This window comes from Narcine bancroftii, chromosome 11 (assembly GCF_036971445.1).
Source record: "Narcine bancroftii isolate sNarBan1 chromosome 11, sNarBan1.hap1, whole genome shotgun sequence".
Lineage (NCBI taxonomy): Eukaryota > Metazoa > Chordata > Chondrichthyes > Torpediniformes > Narcinidae > Narcine > Narcine bancroftii.
The window spans coordinates 76,259,848-76,276,676 of record NC_091479.1 but is presented as its reverse complement, the minus strand read 5'-3'; the positions used below and the strand labels follow the sequence as shown (position 1 = coordinate 76,276,676).

At 36.1% G+C, this 16,829-nt stretch overlaps 1 protein-coding gene and 1 long non-coding RNA gene across 4 annotated transcripts in view; one reads left to right on the top strand and one right to left on the bottom strand.

Annotated features, from left to right (window-relative positions):
* The window catches only part of LOC138745936 (protein Wnt-7b), a 154,391-nt gene extending 138,012 nt beyond the window's left edge, over window positions 1–16,379 (bottom strand). For 2 of the 3 annotated variants that reach the window (XR_011346605.1, XR_011346603.1), the window contains exons 1-4: window positions 16,365–16,379; window positions 14,864–15,019; window positions 14,552–14,649; window positions 9,777–9,965 (exon numbers count right to left, since the gene is read on the bottom strand). The gene's annotated coding sequence lies outside the window, so the exon portion shown is untranslated. Of the gene's footprint in view, window positions 1–1,750; window positions 2,670–9,776; window positions 9,966–14,551; window positions 14,650–14,863; window positions 15,020–16,364 lie in introns of those variants that run through there. The other variant, XR_011346604.1, reaches the window with a different exon arrangement.
* LOC138745938 (uncharacterized) lies at window positions 455–2,256 on the top strand. The gene is made up of 2 exons (XR_011346606.1): window positions 455–620; window positions 1,964–2,256. It is a non-coding gene; the product is annotated as an uncharacterized lncRNA (long non-coding RNA).
* Window positions 16,380–16,829: the final 450 nt, after the last annotated feature.

Genomic DNA, 16,829 nt, shown 5'->3' with positions numbered 1-16,829 from the left:
ATTTACATATAATGAGGTCAAGCATCTACTTGCATACAAAATGTTTATTTCTTGTTCAAATGATTAGCTGAACAATTATTAATGCAATGTTATTTTTCAGCTATTTTGTATTAATTCAATATTAAATAACTACCGCAGGGAGGTGATTTATTGTAACAAAGTAGTAACTGATTAAGGATAATATGGTAAACTGGGTAGGGAGCCACACACTTCTCATACCAAGAGGATTTTACTTTCAAATAAAGTCGGCAGTTATTTAAGCAGTCTGTGACTGACACTCCTTCCTTTTGCCGCGTTTTGTGGGAGAAGGCATCAGTTTCAAACAAAAAAAAGTAACGATTGCATCAATTAAAGGGTTACGACATAATGTGCATTTCCTGTGTCATTTTAGGTCACTGTATGCAGGTCAGTAACTGCTCCTCGCTCTCTCCAACCTATTCCCCCCCCCCCCCCACCCCTGTTTATTGCCACATCACACAGGTTGAGTTCCAAGTTCGATTATGCAAGAACTATTTCTTCACAGAAAAATCCTTAAAAGTACAGTACATTGACCGCTCTCATCACCGATCCCCAGCAACCCCCTCCCCACCCCGACATAGAAGAATGACAGCTTCAATTCGGTATTTCCTGGCACTGGGCTCTTGTGGAAAAAGTTAGACATTATTGCAAATTAAGAGCAGAATCTGACTGTTTCGAGGATTGATGCAATGTGATTATTTTTTACATTTTGCATTCAACCTTTTAAGGTGTCTGCATTTCATTTCCAAAAGACCAACTGCGTGGGGGTGGGGGGGGGGGGGGCAGAGAGAGAGAGAGAGAGAGAGAGTGCGAAGAGAATAATGTCAGCAACTGAAACAACATTTAAAATGGTCTTGTTCTCTCCATATATGACGATAAGATTTAAAATATTACATGCATGATTTTTTAATGTTAAAATACTTGTCCGACACCACTTTACATATTTGATAAAAGTATAAAGAACAAAAGGGCAAAGTGTACGCTCCCCGACCCAATTAATCTCGACTCAAATAAATTTAGTAATTAGTGAACAGAATGCCTTAAAATTAAGAGAAAAAAATCCGTCCCTTAACTCATGCAAGCTGAGGATTCAGAAACAGAATCTCACCAAGAGGTTGGCACGGGTAAAGCCACAGCCTGTCACTGCCAACGAGAATTGATATTCTAAACAGCCAGTAATTTCACTAAGACTACGATTTTATATACCTCAGGGATACCTAATAATTCTAAATGTTTGTAATTATAACATGCATCAATTATATTTTAAAAAGTAAATCTACTGTTGACAGATTACTAACTTCACTTAGCTCCTGCTGGGATAAGAGTTTTGGGCAAAATTGAGTGCTGTAAAGAAATCGACATTGAAATATTAAGAAGCATTAAATGAAAGAATGAACCAAACTGCGAAGCTGACAAATGTCCAAGATCAATCCCCCTTCCTGTGTATTTAGTACTTGGTGTGGCAGGTTCGGGCAAGTAAGATGTAATACGCTGTAATCCTGCCTTCAGTAAATAATTTTAACACTAGCCTATCTCATATGCATTGGCTATCCGGATTAAAAATAAAACTGCGAGATTCGAAAATAACGTTTAGAAAGTGCTGAGAATATTTTAAGGGCTGCTTTATAATAATATACTCGTTGCAGCCCCTTCAGAAGAACTTTTGAGCCCAAATAGACCCTAATTGTATTGAAAAATGTATAGTACAGAGTAATAGGACCCAGAGACAGTATTTTGTATGTAGCCTTTATTCACCTTCACATATCTACATCTGACAAAATCGAAGTGACTCTTAACGGCTCCGATTTATTGTTCATGTTCAAAGGAAACACTCATAGTCAGCATTTGGCAAACGTTTTCACAGATTGAATGGATAAATTTCTAAATAAAGTGGATCCGTTGATTAATTGTTTTGACTTGTAACGCCATATTTACATGTTTACAGAAATGACCAACAATGGAAGCGTCGGATTCCGAAAATAAATCCACTGGCATTATAAACAAAATATTGATCTTGTAACTTTATCGACTCTCCAGTAAAAACGGCAATAATTACAAACATAAACAGACTGTGCTGGACTGTATTATAGCAAAGCTGCCGTAAAAGAACTTGATTTAAAATACAGTTCCGAATGAATTACCAACAGTTTAAAATAGTTAATGAAAACGATGGTTTTGTGGGATATGCCTACAGATTATTTCAGGATATTCTTTCACTTCATAAAATATTAATTTTAACTGTTTCCAATTTTTGAACTGTTATCATTATTTAAATATTCAATTTAAGTTGACAAATAAACACATCAAAGCCAGAAACACAACAGGACATCAGTCTGTATATGAGATTCCTAAAGTGGTTTGAAAACTGAAGTACATTTAAGCACATTTCATTTTTTTCCCCTTTATCCCTAATATATAATTTGTAAACGATACAACCAATATAAAATAATGTGTACTCATTAAAAGCTTAACCCAAGAGGTTTTATTTTTAAAAGGTGCAAATTGTCCTAGTTTCTATGGGCAAGAGATCCATTTGCTGCACTGCAGAAGAATTCTTCAAATATAATCTTGAACGGGAGATTGAACCACAGGATTTTTTTTCTTCGTTTGGCAATTTAATTTTGCTATTTATTTATTTTTTTACGAACTTCCTATGGGCAGAAAGACAACATTAATCTCCACGTGTAACCCAAGGCCAATGTTAATTTATCTTGTATCTCCTTTTTCTCGGGATCTCCTGGGCCATATCAAATTCATCCCCAATGTAACTATTCTTCATTGTTGATACAAGGTATCGCGCCTTTGTTAATTACGTTTCATGTTGAATATACGAACACGTTTTTTGCCTACTTTCACATTTAAAGAGAAAAAAAGACAAAATATTTTGACAGTTTCAAGTTTGAAAACGAAATAGAATTATTCAAAGTTTCAAATTGAAAACTCAAGGGAGTTAAAAGTAACCCACAAGGTCGTCCTGTTTTTGTAAATGTCAGTTTAAATAGCGATATGGGTGCTGGGATTAAAAAAATACAATGTATACGTTCTCCACAGTCGTGATAAAACAGATACTCATCAAAATCTATCGGTCAAAAATGTGCTTTAAATTTAATTCTACTTTAGACTTAACTATACAATCACTCCTTTTAGATTATTGCACTATAACTATCTTGAATTGTTTGTTTCGTATTGAGCAGTACATTAAACTAGATTCAGATGGCCATACAAAATCATTTGTGTCATTGTTTATAAACGCAATAGTTACATACTCCCGATTTTGTTAATTGTTGATTTCGTGCTTTCAGAAAATAAAACGTTTTGAGCAAATGCAGCAGAAAGAGTTAAACCATGAAATTGGTGAAACAAAGGAAACTGAAGGAAGTCTGTAGTTAATATATTGCACATCTTTAAACGGCCCGTTTAATTTCGAAGATCTTTCACTTAAAAAAAAAGGCTTAACCATATATTAGCACAAACAGGGCTACTCTACTAATGAAAATTATTCTGCAAAATTACAGACAGGAGTTTTCAATTTTTCTACTGCAGTGTTCCTTGGTAGAAATATTATTTCAATTGATCATTTCAATGCAAATTTTACAGCTTGTTTAAAAAGCACATCTCAGTAAAATTATAGGAAATTAATGTTACCCTTTGGTGTGAAAGAGGAAATTAACAGTTTACTTTTTAGATAGAATTATGAAAAACAACAGGACTTGTTTTAAGCTAAGATTGAGCAAGAGAGAATGTAATATTTTCAATTTTAAAAAAGGGAAATACTATTGAATTATTATGTTGAATATTTCATTTTTGTAGTGAAATTCAATCTTTAGATAAGAATTCTGATTTTTTATGTTTATAGCTGAGAACAGAACTAATAGATTAAGAATGGGGAAATTAAATTAATTGGATAATTCATATTTTTCATATGAGAATGTGGTTTTTTCCCTGTTTGAGTAAGGAGAAATTTATGTTACTTCACAACAAAATAATGAGAAATGCTTGTCATATTTCATTGAAATTCAAATAAATTAAACTACACAGGTGGGAAAAGAAAATTAATGTTACAATTTTGAATAAGAATAGTGGAATTAATATTACACTTTGAAAGAGGGGATGGATTCCCTTTTGCACGAGGATTAAAATTATATATTGTAGTTTAGTCAATGTTCTATTTTTTGACAGGAAATGTAAATTATATTTTCAGAGTGAGTACGAGCAATTTTCCTATTGGGAGAAATTGTTATTACCTGTTTGATTAAGATTAAATTAATTAATGCTACACTTAAAAAAATAATTTAGGAAATTAGATATACATTATATTTTGTTGATGAGATTTTGAACCATATAAATAATGCAAATCTAACATTATATTTCTGCACAAAGACTTAGGAATCAATATTATTGTTCTGAGTGGGAAATATGAAATTAATAATTATCCTAGCGAAAAAATGTTACATTTTTGAATAAGGATGATAAAGAATTTTCTTTATAAATATTAAATTACTGCAACTCTTTTGTAGCTATTTTTATGGATTAAAAATTCTTATTCAAGAAAATGTGAAAATTAAAGAAAGAGTTTAATCCATCTCAATATTTTTTTCAAAACAGTATTTCAACAGAATAAACCCTGGCAAGTTTCAATTTGTCTTTGCGATAGTCAAACATTTGTAAAGAAAGTCTGGGTGTATAAAAATACAGTAAAAACTACAAGGCATAAAAGAAAAGAAAGATTAATGAGAAACTAGGAACTTCAGATTGGAAGTGTCATGTTGCCTCACATATAATTAATTTTTTTGTGTTACAGTGGAGAGAAAAGGAGAGTAAACAATTTTCCCTCTTTATTGAGGAAAAAAATCAGTATGTCTTTATCATTTGTAAATATGAAGTATTTTAAAATAACAGAAATATTGATAATCTAGTATTTTTAGAAAGTCGTATCACATTTACAACTCTTGGTGAGGAATGTTATACAAAATACAATATTTATTTTGATCAACTTGTAACCATATTAAACAACTTAAATCACAATGTATATTCATGCCACATTTTACATTAAATCATTATTTCAAAAGAGATATTCGGATATCTTTAATTTTGTCTATCATATTAATCCTATAAAATTGCCACTCAAATAATATAACATTTACTTTTGTAATCTCACAAGGAAAATTAATAATACTTTGTGATTTTCCAATATAATGAGTACTTTTTATAGAAAATACATTGTTTTGATATTTTAATGCAATATATAATGCATTTTAAATATCTGTGGTGGAAATTTATTTCAGCCATGATTTGGACATAAATGCAAAGCACACTGGGACTGCATGTCAGTACATGGAGATTTCAGGATCATTTTTAATGTACTTCACTGGTGCCACAAAAGTTATTTGATGCCAAGAGGCAGTTAGTTCTACAGCTTTGTAATTAGATCAAGTACAACTGGAAGAATCAACTGAAAAGAGACAAGTTGGAGGGGTCAAATAAAGGTTGGTACTCACTTTCTCAGCTGGCTAGGACACGTGAAGGCATATTTATCCTGCACCCAGTACAAATCATCTGAAAGCAGGTTTAGATCCCTATTTATGAAAGGGGGATATTCGTTTTAGGAGTGGTAACTGAAAGCCTACTCTGGATGCCATAGATAGGATAGCTTCAGACTTCTTCCCATGGTAGCCGTCTAAAACTGGAAGGCATAGTTTTAAGATGAGAGGGATAGATTTAAAGGAAATCTGATGGGTAATTATTTCCACACAGAGGGTGCTGTCAGAGGTGGCAGAGACAGTAAAATGACATTTTCAAGACATTTGGACAGGTATATGCACGGAAAGCAGGAAATGGTCCAAATACAGGTAAATGAGGTTAGCTTGAGTAGACACCTTGTTTGGCACAGATGAGTTGAGTTAAAGGGTTTCCTTCCATTCTATTTAACTCCACTCTGAGCACTCCTTCCAGCAAGCGCTGATTGCCTCTTTGCCCTTAATAACGTGTTTTTATTCCCTTGAAAGTTGGTCAAGTTTCCAATCCTTGCTCTTGAGAATTTGCTTCTGGATTGCCTGGGCACCTTCATTGAACCAGTTTTGTTGTTTTCGGGTTGTAGATCACATTATGGCAGTACAGATGCTGTGGTCTCATACTGGTTGAGCCTTTCAACATTGATTTTCTTGTGGCAGCGCTTCTATTGAAACTACTGTTTGGGGGCCTGGCTGATGAGGTGGCAGTTAGTCTAAGTCATTAGGCACTTTCAGGTGGCCAATTGCCCCGCTTGTAAAGCCGCATATTTTGGCAATATGCGGCTGTTGGGAGGCCATGTGAATGTGCAGGAGGCGCTTGCAAGGTGAACTTTGTAACCCTCCTCCGAGAGGGATAATCGCCGCAGCACAGTGGCCTCCCCAGCCATCTGAATGATACTTGTCAGGATAAGGGCATTGTGGACATTCTTGCGGTTACTTGCTTGGATAAGGGTGTTGCACGAGGTATTATACTCATCTGTCTGATGAAATAGGAATGCCAATCCTTTCTGACTCTGGCTTTGAAAGTACCCAGAATGAGCATTGTCTCATTTGGGCCACAACAGAATTCATCCTTCTGCTCATCAAAATTTCCACAGTTAACCCTATGGGTTAGTTTTTTTTTTGCACTGAATGAAAATGACACATCTCATTATTCCACAGGGAGAATTACTTGATGCCTGACCAGCTCACAATTGACAGTAAAATCCACCAGATGAAGACAGCAATCCTTTTTAAGCTTTTTCTTCTAGTCAAACCACTGCTCTGTTCTTTGAGTTGGCCGTGTCCTTCCATGTGTGTTTCACTCAGGACAGTGAAAACATTCAAGTTTTCTCCAGATCTGATATCTCCAGATCTGATATCAATGGGTTCAGATCTCAAATTTATATATCAAAAAGTGAAAGTTGCCTGTACATGATTTCTTTCACCATGCAACAGCCATTGAATATTAACAACCACATTGGCTTGACAGAGTAAGGATTTTAGGTGACTGAAGACCAAGACCATATTCATTCCTCCTTCTCACAGTCTATCACTCATATAATTTTCCATTAATCTTTTTAACTATCAATCTTTAATCTTTCAGTGTCTACCTGACTCCCTTATTCCTTCCTTCTCTCAGAAATACTATACCTTCTCTCTTCCACCTTCCCAACCATATGGCTCTTTCTTTTCTTCCTTCATGTATCCTTTGCTGTTTTTCATCTGATACTTCACTCTCTCATCCCTGAAACTTCTCTTCTCATCCCGATCCCAAATTTCAGAAAGGTCATCAACCTGAAATGTTTATCCTGTTTCTCCCTCCAAAAATGCTGCCAGCATTTTCTATTTTTATTTCAGATTTACAGTATATGTAGTTTTCTTTTGCTTTTACATACCTCCAAAATCTTATGTTAGACTGATAATTTACCATTGCTTTTGTTTCCTAGCATTCTTTTGTTAAATATATCATTTCATACTTGAGTATATTGTTGCCATTACCTTTGCTGTTTCAAACATGCAGTACAACTTAAACATGCTTGAGTTCAGTTGCAAAGTCGAGTGCTTTTACTATTTTTTTATCTACCTGTTTTAGTAAGTTGATTATGTGCATGAACATAGATTATTTTGTTGACCATTTATGAGTCTAGAAAGGCAGCAATGATTTCCCACGTGCGACACATATGTCTGAGGAGAGAATTGTGATAAATGTTGCCTCTCCAAACATTTTTTGATCTGTGTATCTAAAATAAATCCACTCTGTTCTTAAATGGAATTCATAATTAGAAATGATGCAAACAATTTGAAACTTTTCTTACTTCACTTTTCTTCACAAAACTTCTTTGCTGTTATCTTCCTTGAGATTAATTATTTGCAAAGTTCTAGTTTAATTGCTCTGAGCCTTTCTGCTACCTCAACTGACAATCAACCTTGAGTGACTTTTAACAGACTATTCAACATGAAGGACTTTGCAGCTGAACTAGATCCTGTCCTCATTTGACTCCACAAATACACAGCTGGGATTTCTATAAAGAACAAATGCCAATCAAATTTTTCCTTTAGTCCAACGTCACTAAGGCCTCCACACAAGCTGGGATCAGTTAACTCAGTGCAAACCATATCTGGAACTTTCTTGGCCCTTTTTAACTTGCATTTCTGCGAAGGGAGTAGGAAATGTTTAAAATATGTTCAAGTTTAAACAAATGTTTAAAAATTTTAGAACGTGTCTCCGTTGTTCTTCAAGATATTGTTTCACAGCCAAACTTCAAATTCAGCCACCAATCAGGCTGGTGAAATCTTGAACTTGCTCCACCATCAATAGAAATGTTTAAAACAGATTTTTGTTGATTAGAATGTCAAAAGATATGGGGATAAAGATAGGTGAGTAAAAAAGATCATTCATAATCTAAATGAATTACAGAATTTTTGCAACGGTCTGAATGACTTACTTACTACAGTTCCTATATTTCCATGTTCCTATCTAGATCTTAGTGGATTTCATGTTTGCAAGTATTCAAGCATCAAATTATTTTCCTGTCAGTGAGGAATGTAGGTGTTTGAACCAACTTGGGACTGTCATGACTTGTACAATAGCAAATCACTTGGAATTCCTTTTCCTTTCTCCTTGTGTTCTGGTATAAGCAATTTAATTCATACTTAAATATATTTTTCTCCATTGAAAATAACGAAATGTTGTTGAACTAAAGAATCATTTTTTCCTGATAACCAGATTTAACATTTGTGCTATGCTTTACTTTTGTCTTATAAACGGGTGAATGATTAGTCCAGAATATAAAAAATGTCACTACATATATCTCCAGGATGTTGTGACAGAATGAAATACTGCAACAATAATTTTCTTTGTGATATATCGAGTTTGAAAGCCTTTAATATGTAATGCTCAAGATAAAGAAATACACTTTGATAAACATACAGTTCTGAAAATCATTAATAATCCAATTCTCAGCACAAAATGGAAAACGGAAGCAGGGAAGCCTCCAGTGGTTGTTGCTGTAAATTAGGCTGCTGGTGGAAATAAATTTTTGTCTGCCACACAGTAGAGACTAAAGGAAATTGCATGTGATATCACATTCTCTATTTTATTACATGACAATAAGTAAAATAATCCTGAATCTTTAAAAGTTGCTGAATTTGGTGCAAGATTATCAACAAATAGATTGATTCAGTACAGATTGATAGAACATTGTTTCAAGGCAGTTTTTTCTTGAAAACAACCACTGACCATCTTTGTAGCCATGATTTAATTTAAAAAAAAAATTAAATTTAGACATGGCAAGATCACAGGCCCTTTTGGCACGAGCATGTGCCACCCGAGTACATCGAATTGTCCTACGACCCCTTGGTATATTTTGAATGGTGGGAGGAAGGCACAGTCCACAGGGAAAACTCACGCAGACACGGGGAGAACATACCAACTCTTTACAGACAGTGCGGGAATTTGAACCCCGGGCCTGATCACTGGCGCTATAACAGTGTTGCATTAGCTGCTCTGCCAACTGTGCTGCCCATACTTTTCAGTTATTGTTTTTTGTCATTTCTCTGAGTTTTAATATAATTATAGCCTAAATTATCTTCACATATTATTATCTGATTTTCCAAACAATCAATACTACCAGCTCCTTTAGAAATGACACTGACAATGTGGCTTCAGAGACCAAACTTATGAATCCCAGTTGTTTTTTTATATACATTTTGACATCACATTTACCAGAAATGTACAGAAATAGGTGCCTCTATTTATATACTCACTTCAGAAATGCATCCTTTATAAATTTCCTTTATTCATTCATCTGATTTAAATTTGCATTTTTTGTTTTAAATTTCACCTGCCACAAATCTGGCATCCACCAGCTGTTTTTAATGTCCTCTTGAAATCCTTCTATTCTCTTCAATGTTCAGACATCCAAATTATCACTTACTCATCCAGATCCAAGTCATCTATAAAGGAGGAAAAAAAGATCTCATTTATAATCTATAGAAAACACCAATCTTTGGTATGGAGAGTGACATACCAAAGGAATAGTTTCCAGTCCCTAAATCAATTCCTTATCTGCAATGCCACTGGCTCTTTTATTTCACAAGCTTCACCTTGCAGACAAGCCTATTACTTAAAAACTTAACATAAGAACTAAAAGGAAAAGTAGTTACCTTGCCCAATGAGCCCGCTCTGCCATTTAATAAGATTGTGGCTGATTTGGCTGTGGATTCAGATCCATTTACCGGCCCATTATGCTGAATTCCAGGACTATTCAAAACAATCAATGTCTTAAATACACTGGGCAGAGAATTCCATAGATTAACTACTGGTGCTCTTTGAGAGAGGCAGTTTCTCCCTTTTTCTATCTTAAATAGTCTCCCCCGATTCTTGCAATTATGTTGCCAAGTTTTGAATCTTTAAATTTAGACATGGCAAGATCACAGGCCCTTTTGCCCTTTTCCACCTGCCAGTGGAAACAACCTCTCGGCTTATGTATTATCTATTCCTTTCATAATGTTATTGTTTCTATAAGATTCCCCCTTCATCCTTCCAAACTCTAAAGAGCATAGTCCCAGGCCACACAATTTCTCCTCATAAACTCAGCCCCTCAATTTGGAATCAAACTGAAAAGCCAGTCTAACCTTTCTCAAGTGAGAAAACCAGAAGCAGTTCTCCAGATGCAGCCTCACCAGGACCCTGTACAGTTGCAGCAGAACCTCCCTGCTTCTAAATTCAATCCCTCTGCCAATGAAAACTAGCATCCCAGTTGCCTTCTGCTGCACCTACTAATTAACCTTTTGTGATTCATGTGCCCCCATGCACAACAGTATACTGACATTTTTCATCATTTAAACAGGTCCAATTCACAATTTATCCTTCTGAAGTGGATGACCTCACATTTGCCACTTTCATATTTGCCACTCACTCTGCAACTGGATCCTTGATTTTCTCATCGGGAGACCAGTCAATATGAATTGAAAGGAACGTCCCCTGCTCAATAATCCTCAAGGATGCATGCTTAGTCCACTGCTCTACTGGGTGGCCAGGCACAATTCCAAAGCTATTTGGAATTGCACTACTATTTTTATATTATTGTAAGATGGTTCATAATATGAATGTTTGCACTATGATCCTGCCTCAAAACAACGAATTTCGTGACTTGTTCATGATAATAAATTCTGATTTATCAACACTGTACTCAATCCTTGCCCACTCACTTAACCTATCTATATCTCTGCAGGCTATCTGTGTCACTTACAAATCTTACCTTTTCTACTCAATTTGGTGCTATCTGTAAACATAGATACATGACACTTGGTCCCCTGCTAAATCATTAGCATATATTGTGAACAGTAGCACCAACCTCTGCTCACCACTGATTGCCAAGCAGAAACAGCCATATATCCCAATCCTGTAACCATGTTAATATATTATACACAACTCTATGCATCCTCAAATTATGCAGGTCTTTACTATGCCATCTTAATGAATGCCTTCTTTACATTCAAATACACCACATCCACCTGTTCCCTTCTATCAACTCTGCTTACAAATGCTTTCATGAATTACAGTTCCCTTTTAACTTATCTCAAAAAAAATTTAAACAGATGCGTTGAACACAATTTACTTTTTACAAACCCATGCTAGCTTCCATTGATTAATCCTCATTTGTCCAACTAACTTCTAGATTTGTCTGGGATTGTTTATTAAAGCTCACTGCCACCAAGTTTGACTGATCTACAGCTGCTGGGTTAAATCAAGCCCCTTTTTGAAGAAAGGTGTAATTTTCACTTTTTTACTGTGGCATCTAATCTGTTATACATTGACTGAAAGATTATGGCCAGTAAATTTGTAATTTCCATTTTACTTCCTTCAAGAAATTTAAAAAAAAAATTCAGTAATTATTCAATTTAAATATCTGGCCGATTCTTGAATAATCTGAGGGGAGCTGATGAGAATGTGGGGAGAATAGGATTGATTTGAATAGATGGCTGCTGTTTGGCATGGGCCCAGTGGTTGGGGCTGTTTCTCTGTGACTCTGGACTTGGGGCAAGGAGAATTGGTGGACGAAAGTTCCAGGTCCATGTGCAAAACTGAAGGGTCAATTTTCTCTCTGCAAGCTGATAGCAAGGCTCATTAATTTCAATGATGCATCTCTGTAGGAATGGTTTGTGTCCTTTAAAATCTAATAAAATGTGATCAGCAATGAATGTTTATATCTTGAGGTATAGCCATGTTCATAGGTTATTTTTTATTTTTCCTTCTCTGTATTACAGTCAATTTGATTGCATTTCTTTATTTGTTTATATGTCTACTTTGCATACAGTTTTTTATTGCATGACCAATAAGTAATTCTGCCTCTCCCGCAGGAAAAAATTCTTAGGGTTGTACGTGATGTCATCCATGTACTCTGACAATAAATCTAAAATCTGAATATTTGTTTCTAACATTGCCAACAACAGGAACAATGGAGTTCTGACATTTCAACCACCCCTACATATCCTATGCAGGTAGTTTACAAAAAAAAATTAACATTACACATGGCATCCATCTTGTCTCAAACATTCTGGACAACTTTGCATTTTTTAAAAAATATACAAAAACATTTATACAAGTTACTTTACAGTTAACTGAAATTGTTTATTCTTGGCAAACATCTCTTGTGCTGATCTTTAACATTAGTTTTCAAATTACTTTTGGAAGTCCCTTAATCTGATCTTTGCAATAAATAGTTTAAGAAAACTATCCAGCTTGATGTAGAATTGGCTTTGCTCCTGCTCCATTCTGAATGCAACAAAATATAGCTTGCATAACTTTCACATCTGTAAAATGTATTATAATCACCATTCTCAACTTAAATAGGCTTCAGCAAAACTGTTGCCAATTATCTTCCTGGGCGCACCTTTTTTTGGGTTGGCCAATTTCTAAACAATAAAATTGGTTGTCAGAAGTGATTTATCTCTTTACTTTCTGTTATGATGATTCAAATTTCTATGGGGATTATTTGCAAATTGTTTACATTGTATGCACTAGTACTTAGTGGCAGATAGATCCTCTTCAGAAGATGATGCAAAGATTAAGTGTCTGTGATTTTCTTGCATAGTTTATTTTGCAACCGTAAACTTACATTTTTTGAAAGTTGAGAATTTATAATTTTCATATAGCTGTGCAGGGGTAGAAAAATACAGTTAAGATAATGTAAGTATGAATAAATTTGCTATGTCCAAATAATTAACATATACCATCTGTACATTTGCGTATTCATACCTGTGAACATACTGCACAATTTGGATTGTGCAGATTTGGACGTAGAGATGAGTGTGTAAATAGACTCAATATATATATATATCTGTAAAGTTCAATGTATTTGTGTTTATGCAGAGTCCAAAACAGTCATATTTGCTTATATTGTCATGTGTGCAGATTATTTTGAAAATCTATTTGTGTAGATTGGCATTATATTACTTGAATGGTTTTGTTGTCAAACAAGCATGTATTTATCCATGTAACATCAAGCATTAATTTGCTGCAAGCAGCAAATTTTTTGCAAGCATGCATCCATAACTCAAAATTAATGAAAAGGACCACCTCAGAGTATCTAAAAGTGCTTCACAGCCATTGATGTTCTTTAAAAAATGCAAACATGGCTTTAATGTTGGGGAAATAGCAGATAATATCCAGAACAACATCCCACATAAACCAAATTTTCTATAATTTTTTTGTTAGTTTACAAGACATTGAGATATCAATAAATTGGCTAAATTAATGAGATATTAAAATCTGTGTCTAGATGAGATGTTCTATTGCAAATTAGTAGCGAACATTGACTGATGGAGAAACATCAATTGAGATGTATACCTATGCACTTGTTGCATTGTTTCTCCAAAATTTGCGGGTTTTTTTCAGAATCTTGGGTTTTACCCCCAAGTTTTGACATTACTTTTACTTCTTAGGTCTGTTATATCATTATCTTCATCAAAATAAGGGCTTAAGAAACATTTCACCATTCCTATTTTCTTAATGCAATTTTAATGGCCAAACTGTTTTCAAATATATTTCACTGCAACACAAGTTCAATTATTTTTGAAATTTTGTTCAGAACTGCACCTAGTTTCACAAGATTTTTGAAACCTAATAGCAATTTGTGTTAATATAAAGTTTTTGCAAGTGTTTAGATAAAAGTTTGTTTTGAACATTTATAATTTAGCATATAAATTCAGGTGAAATGGAGCAATTTAAAAAAAAATGAAATGTTGACATTGCTGGCAGTCCTGGAACTCATGAAGCGTCGAGTCAACCAAGGGGTGCATCCAGTTTCACTCAAAGACATTTGTGTATCATTTTTTGTGGTTCCTTTTTTGACAGCCGTCTGGAACTTAAATATTCTCTTAGGGATTGTTGCTGGTTGTCTTTTTTTTAAAAAAAAACTAGCTGTATTGAAGTTTTGGATTTACTTTCTCCAACGTGCATCTCTGGACCAGGTGAGAAAAGACCATGCTTGTTCTTTCAAGAATGACTCTACGTGGGGTTATCATTTAAAACCTACTTTATTTCCATCGTGTGGCTTCCACCGCAACGCGTTTAACCGAACACAGCGAGAGTGTTGCAGACGTGGGAGCGACAGACATCTTTAGGGCCGTGTCCCTGGAGAGGGAATACGAAGTGAGGTTGGTCGAGCATTAATAGAATTGTTTGCGATGGGACGGACCACATGTCGTTTCCATTGGTTACATTCCGCAGGAAAGTGGCACCTGAGAGAACGGTTGCATCAAGCAGCAGCCGTTTGTAAATGTACGATGCGAATGATATTGCTGCAGTAAATTCGGGGGGAGGGGGGGGGGTTCCGGTAAACACCAACCTGGTCCAACGCCTCCCGTCTGCTCGTCACCCGCGCGCCCTCTTCCCCAGCCCCATTTTTTTTTGAAAACCGGCTGCCAACGGCCGTGCGCGCGAGGTGTTCCGCCTCCTTCCGCTTCCGCTCTCCAGGTGAGCGAGAAAGGCACCAAGAAGCGCCCTAGAGCGACAAAATGGCGTCAGGTTGAAAGATTTTCCCCGATGAAGACCACCTTCCTCCTCCTCCTCCCCACTCTCCCCGGCTTCTGGAATCTTAACTCCCACCGCGAATTTAAACTAGCAGGGAGGACTGGATTTTTTTTAAGGCTTTGCCCGATTTCTACCCTCCTCTGATGGGCAAAACAGGCCAAGGAGGGGGGGGGGGGAAGAGTCAAGTTCAAGTTCAGTGTTAGGTTGAACCAAGTTCGCACGGCCCCAACCCCCACCATCTATACGGGAAGGGAGAGAAATAAACTGAGAGTGAAAATCGCAAGCTAGTTCTCGAAGAAGGAATGATTTCTGTGGCGAGAGAATAGAAGATTTTTTTTGGGGGGGGGGGGCAGTTGATGGACTTCGCCTCGAGCGCGTCATTTTCATCGAGGATCAGAAGAACAGCCAAGCTGAAGTCTGTCGGATCCTTCCCTTAACATTGAACGAAATCCAAAAATCAAAACTTGGTGGCGGAAAAAAAAATGAACTTCTGAAGGAAACTGCTTTTTAACTTGGTGACTTTCGCCCCCCCCCCCCCCAACCCCCAACCCCCAACCCCCCTGTGGACAGACGTGCTAGATTTTGGTTTTAAAAACTATTTGTTTTCATTGTTCCCCGTGCTCCTCGCCGCCATTTTCCACAGTGAAGTTGTCTCCAAGTTCAAGCGCGTCGCCGGCGGATCTATTTGCCCACGAGTGAAACTCCCGAGATTTCCTTCTCGGCGCGGCATCACCGCGACACTCTCCAAGGAAGAGAACCTGCCCTGACCACTCGATTGCAATCTGTCAATAAACGATCCACTGCCACATTTTGTATAAATAACTTCGACGAGTTTTGTCTTTCCAAGTCACAAGTTCGGGGGTGCGAAAACCCAGAATTGGAAGGACAACAAAAAAAAGTTATTATACAACGACAGCGTAAATCGTGATTTAATGTTACTACTTGACAATTAAACTTTTTAAAAGTGGCGGAAGCCGAGATGAACCGCAGTAATGAGAACCTGTCAGCGATCCGTCTACTTTTTTACTTGCTTTTATTAGTGACCCCCCCCCCCACCCCCCCAGCAAAAAAATATAAACATTGCATCTTATGGTACAGCACGGAGCGTGGACTCGCTTTAGAATCCAATCTCGATTTTGCATTGTTGATTTCTACAAACGGTAAGGCGATGTAATCCAAGTCTGATTTGAGCACGGAACGCAGTAATTTATGTTTCTTTTCTACATCAGTTGCCACATTCAGGGAAACAGGCATGCACCACCATAATTCAAGTGTTGTGAAATTTATCCGATTTATTTCCCGTTGATACCACATACCTTTGCAGTCTTTTCGTTTCTTTTTAAGAAAAAACAAAGCATTGAGATAAATCCAGTCGACATTTAATTTTTTTTTATTCGTTTACGAACCGAATTGAACTACAGTGGACATAAAAGCGAATTGTAGAGTATATTGTAAAACATAATTGGGCGACTGTACTGACGATCGTTTTTACATAATAGCTGTCATTATTATGTAATTTTCATGTGTAACCTCTGTTTAGCAAAGTGCAAAAGAATATTCTAGTTTAGAGGTGGTTCAAATAAGGTTGATGTTTATGTATGGAAATTTAAGAATATAATTGTTAGATTTTCAATTAACTATCAATCCCAAGTTTGCAATAATTGCCATGGAATTTTGTTGTACTTTATGAAAAGCTCTGTTCCTTCTGAGCATTTTTGCCCATGTTTTGAAACTTTGTTCACTTTCTTATTCCCCACTGTTCCTTTAGAATAAGTGTAACA